This window comes from Saimiri boliviensis, chromosome Y, assembly GCF_048565385.1.
Source record: "Saimiri boliviensis isolate mSaiBol1 chromosome Y, mSaiBol1.pri, whole genome shotgun sequence".
NCBI classification, from domain to species: domain Eukaryota; kingdom Metazoa; phylum Chordata; class Mammalia; order Primates; family Cebidae; genus Saimiri; species Saimiri boliviensis.
In genome coordinates this window covers 4386356-4392419 of record NC_133471.1, presented here as the reverse complement: position 1 = coordinate 4392419, position 6064 = coordinate 4386356, and the positions used below count along the sequence as shown (strand labels likewise).

Below are 6064 nucleotides of genomic sequence, written 5' to 3'. Positions count from 1 at the left end.
TGAGCATATGCAGTGTTGTGTCTGTTTGCTGAGAATCATAATCATGGTTTCCAGTTCCATCCATATCCCTGCAAAGGACATGAACTCAACATTTTTGATGGTTGCATAGTATTCCATGGTGTGTATGTGTAACATTTTCTTTATCCAATCTATCACTAATGGGCATTTGGGTTGCTTCCAGGTTTCTGCTATTGTAAACACTGTTAGGATGAACACATGTGTGCATGTGTCTTTATAAGAAAATGATTTATGAACTTTTGGGTATATATCCAGTAATGGTATTGTTAGGTCAAATTGTATTTCTATTTCTGAATCCTTGAGAAATTGCAAGATTTTCTTCCACAATAATTGAACTAATTTACACTCCCACCAACAGTATAAAAGCATTTCTATGTCTCCACATCTTCTCTAGGACCTCTTGTCGCTTGACTTTTTAATTATCATCATTCTAACTGGGTGAGGTGGTATCTCGCTGTGGTTTTGATTTGCATTTCTCTAGTGACCAGTGATGATGAGATTTTTTACATGTTTATTGACTGCATACATGCTTTTTTTTTTGAAAAGTGTCTGATCATATTCTTTGTCCATTTTTTGTTATGCGGCTGTTTTATTCTTGTAAATTTGTTTAAGTTCTCCATAGACTCTGGATATGTTTTTTGTCAGATGGGTAGATTGCAAAACTCTTTTCACATTCTGTTGTTTGCCGGTTCATTCTATTGATATTTTCTTTTTCTGAGAAAAAGTTCTTAGGTTTAATTAGATCTTATCTGTCTACTTTGGCTTTTTGTTGTCATTGCTTTTTGTGTCTGATCATAAAATCCTTTCCCATGCCTGTGTACTGAATGGTATTGCCTAGGTTTCCTCCCAGAGTATTTATGGTTTTAGGCTTCATGCTTAATCTATAATCTATCTAGAGGTATTTTTCATATGTTGTGTAAAGAAGGGATCTCATTTAACCTTTCTGGATATGGCTAATCAGTTTTTGAGACACCATTTGCTTATTTATCTTTTTTTCCTTTTTTTAATTGTATTTTAAGTTTTGGGGTACATGTGAAGAACGTGCACGATTGTTGCATAGGTACACACATGGCAGTGTGATTTGCTGCCTTCCTCCCCATGCTATATCTCCTCACCTCCCCACCCCCTGTTCCTCCCACAATTTTTCCCCTACAGACCCCAGTGTGTGTTGCTCCCATCCCTGTGTCCATGTGTTCTCAGAGACACTTTTTATTAAATATGGAATTCTTTTCTCATTGCTTGTTTTTGTCTGGTTTGTCAAAGATCAGATGGTTCTAGTTGCATGGCATTCTTTCTGAGGTATCTGTTCTGTTGCATATTTATAGATCTCTGGGTACCAGTACCATGTTGTGTTACATACATAATCCTTTTTTTTTTTTAATCAACAAAAGAGAAATTGAGGATCAAATAAGTTAATAAAGATGGAAAGCAAGAAAGTAAATAGTAGCATAATTACTTTTATACTTTATTACTTTTATACATTATTACTTTTTGTAATAATGTCATACTCGTAATAACCTTAAATGTGTTCTTGCTTAAAATGGCACAGACTGGTGTAAATGCATTATTAAATGAATGATTCATTTATATAGTTTCTATGCTAGACTTACTTCAGGTGGAAATACTCAGGGGCCAAAACTTGTATTAAAATAATACAAGTTTCTGGAAAAGGCATGATGGTGGACTACAGAGTACTGTATGTGTCTCTCTTCAACTAAACAATAGATCCAGTGGCAAAATTAATCTAATGCAATTATTTTGGAATTCCAGAGGTTAACTGTCAGTTTACAGCATGAAAAACAAAATTTCCATAGTAATTGCAAATACTTTGGAAGCAGCTTGGAAGAAAAACAGAAATGATTCAGACTTAAAACTCTCAGGAGGATTTGTGCACTGAATGCTGCTCTTCATTACAGAGGTCCCAATAATTGTGTATAGTCATTGTTTCATACTTTTCCTCCTCCTGTTCAAGCAACTTTCAGAATATCATTTAAAGAGCCAGGGCACATTTCTTATCTCTCTCTCTCTCTTTTTTTCTCTCTTTTTTTCTTCTTAAGAAATTAGAAATTATTAGACAAAAAAAATCAAAATTAAATACATATATATGAAAGTAAAAATAAATTATATGATAATGCCATGTACCCCATAATTGTGCAGGCTCAAAAAAGACCCCAAAATAAATTTTGGTAGGACTGACTTCCAGTACAGAAAGAGCCTACACGGTGAATAAACAAAAACCTTTTCAACCACAAAGAAAAAGAAAATCTGATGTTTAAAGTTACAGCATTTTAAAATTTAAATGCACTTGTTCACCAATTATCAAATCATGAAACATAAAATAAAAAAAAAAAAACTGCAGCTCATTCTAAGAAAAAAATAATAATAAGATCAAACTCAAGGTTTTCCTAGACAACTCAAATGGCAGGTTTACTAAAAAATGATTTTTAAAATTAATGTTCATAGGAAGATAATAGAATAAATGAAAAAATCATGGAAAAATTATTAATAAAGGGTATAAAATTATTTTAATGACAAAATTATACAGATAAAAGTAAAGCAACTGAAATAAATATTCACTATAGAATATTAAAACTAGGCTTGCATAGAGGAAAGAAAAAAACATCAGCAAACCTAAAGAACAATTAATTAAAATTATTATGTAAGAAAAAAAAAAGAAGAAGAAAAGAAATGAAGAAATGTGAACACAGGCTAGAAGCATCTTGGAAACCATCAAGAGGCCATAGTTACACATTTTGGAGGTTCAAAGGAAGATAGAAGAAATCAGGAAGTTTATTTAAAAAGCAGTGGTCAAAAATGACACAAATTTGAGGAAGTAAATAAACACCAAAGTGCTCAACAAAACTCAAGTGAGATAAACTCAAAGAAACACACTTAAACTTAATGATAATTTAGCCATCTAAAACAAAAACAGAGATTCTTGAAAGCAGCAAAAGAAATGAATATTTATGTAAAACAACTCTCAAAAACAATCAAAAAAAATTTTTTTTTTTATCTGAAAACTCAGAGACCACAAAGCAGTAGACTATCACATTTCAAGTGATGTAAAAAAAACTTTCAAACAGAAAACTTACGTGCAAAGAAATTGTTCATTAATAGTGAGGAAGAAATCATGACATTCCCAAATGAAATCTGGGTCCTTTTTTTAGTAGATGATCCTTTAAGAAATGCTTTATGGGGTTACTTTAGGGTAAAGTGAACCGACACTTCATAGCAATATAAATAAATAAAAATTAAAATTAAGAGCAACAGGCCGGGTGCGGTGGCTCAAGCCTGTAATCCCAGCACTTTGGGAGGCCGAGGCGGGTGGATCACGAGGTCAAGAGATCGAGACCATCCTGTTCAACATGGTGAAACCCCGTCTCTAGTAAAAATACAAAAAATTAGCTGGGCATGGTGGTGCATGCCTGTAATCCCAGCTACTCGGAAGGCTGAGGCAGGAGAATTGCCTGAACCCAGGAGATGGAGGTTGCGGTGAGCCGAGATCGCGTCATTGCACTCCAACCTAGGTAACAAGAGCGAAACTCTGTCTCAATTAAAAAATAATAATAATAATAATAAAGAGAAATAGATAAACAATTATAAAACAAAAAAATATAACAATGTGTAGCTCCACAAACTGTTCTGCATATAATTTGAAACACTAACATAGTTAATAAAAGTTATCACTAAAATTTACATGTATTTTTGACAGACAATAATTACAGTATAATATTGAGAACTGAATAAGTAAAATAAAGGGGACCAACATATAGAGAAGTATGTGTTTTCATGTTGTCACAGGTAAGCTAGTATGACTTTAAAAATGTTATAACTTCAGAATGTTCAATACAATTGTCATGGCAACGACAAAAGAGAGTAACAGGCAGGTAGAAAGCTTTGAGCACTCTGTAAGAGTAGGAGCTGTGGATTTAGCTAATCTTACCTGAAGCTACCTAGAAAGCTATCTTGGCATCATAAGACCAAGTCCAATCTGTCCCACCACAGAGTAAATGTAAGAGGGTAAGGCTCTCTGACTGCTTTTTCACACAACTTTGGCCACGAATTGGAAGAGACTCATCCATACCTAGCACCTGGTGAAGCACTGAAGGCAGAAAGATGTGGCTATGATGAGACCCAACTGAAAAAAGTTGGTACAGCAACTGCCCAATTCTGTCTGTTTCTTCATGGCTTCCCAGGAGTTTGTGGTGGAAGCTATTGTTGACAAAAGACAAAACCAAAAAGGGAAGACGGAGTATTGGTTTGGTGGAAAGGTTATGACATGCAGGATGACACTTGGGAACCAGAGCAGAACCTCACAAACTGTAGAGAATGTATTTGTGACTTTATCAGACGACAGACTGAAAAACAGACAAAATGGACATAGACCAGAACAAGTAGAATTTCTTCAAACAATGTAAGGAGACCAGCTTCCAGAACCTCCACATTCAGCTTTTCTAAGAACTCTCCTAAAATGCCATTGACTGGCAAACACCACAAATCCAAAAACAAGTTGTTTGCTGCCAGAGAGAACATTAGAGAAAACACAGCTTCACTTCTCCCTGACTCCAAAAATTCGAAACAGAAAAATTCAAATATCAAGACACTTGTACCTCATAGCTCAGTTAACGACCAGGACACAGTGAGGTCTTTTCTGAAACCTGAGAAACTAGATCCTGTTGCACCAGTTCAGGAGGACAAGGTGGCATTCAAGGTGGCAGCAGAGAAACCGATCAGAATTTCATCAGATTCTGACACACAAGAGGCTAGAATAGAAAACAGGACCCAGACACAACCACTTATGTCTCAGATGTCTGACTCAGTTACTGCTTCCATGGCCACAGAGTCAGATAACAAAGAAGGTATAGTGGTATTAATGGACCCTTCAGCAGTCAATGGAACAGCAAACATACAAACATCTGTTTCAAGAGTGAGGGGTGAAAAAAGAGAGATTATTGATGATAGAAAAGACCAGCCTTTTATCAAGAGGATGTATTTCACCATCAGGCTAAAAGAAAGTGCCAACAGATACAGAGACATTGTTGTCAAGAAAGACCATGGATTCACCCAGATATTGCTATCTACTATATCAACAGAGAAAAATGCACTCAATACAGAAGTCATTAAAGAAATCATAAATGCTCTTGAAAGGGCAGCTGTGGATGACAGCAAGCTTGTGTTGTTCAGCGCAGCTGGCAGTGTCTTCTGCTGTGGTCTTGATTTTGGGTACATTGCGAAGCATTTACGGAATGACAGAAACAGAATGAGCACTGAAATTGTGGACACAATTAAAGACTTTGTGAACCATTTTATTCATTTTAAAAAATTTATTGTTGTATCAGTCAATGGTCCAGCCATTGGACTAGGTGCATCCATACTACCTCTTTGTGACTTGGTTTGGGCTAACAAAAAGGCTTGGTTTCAAAACCCATATACAACCTTTGGACAGAGTCCAGAAGGCTGTGCTACTGTTACATTTCCAAGGATCATGGGTGAAGCATCTGCCAATGAAATGTTGATTGGTGGGCGAAAGCTGACAGCACGGGAGGCATGTGCCAAAGGCCTGGTCTCTCAGGTGTTCTTGACTGCAACTTTCACCCAAGAGGTTATGATTCAAATTAAGAGGCTTGCTTCCTGTAATCCTGTTATACTGGAGAAGTGTAAGACCCTTGTTTGCTGTAATATTAAGAAAGAGTTGGAACAGGCCAATGAGAGAGAGTGTGAAATGCTGAAAAAAATCTGGAGCTCAGCAGATGGGATAGAATCCATGTTAAAGTATGTTCAAACAAAAATTGATGAATTGTAATTACCAGTCTGTCTGCTTAGGACACAAGAACTGAACTTAGCAGAATATATAATTAGCTGAAGATGTCCTAATTCATTTTCATAGCCCCAAATAATTTCAATGATAGCTAAGGCTTGTAGAGAGAATTGAAAACATCTAAACTTTTTATTTAATATTATCAAGAAATTGTTATACACTGTAAATATAAAATAAATAACAAAACAAATGATTTGCTCAAATATCCTTATTTTATGTACACAGAAG

General features: G+C 35.5%; 1 pseudogene; it reads left to right on the top strand.

Annotated features, from left to right (window-relative positions):
- The first annotated feature begins 4084 nt into the window (after positions 1-4084).
- On the top strand, positions 4085-5821 carry LOC141583046 (testis-specific chromodomain protein Y 1-like; annotated as a pseudogene).
- The last annotated feature ends 243 nt before the right edge of the window (positions 5822-6064 follow it).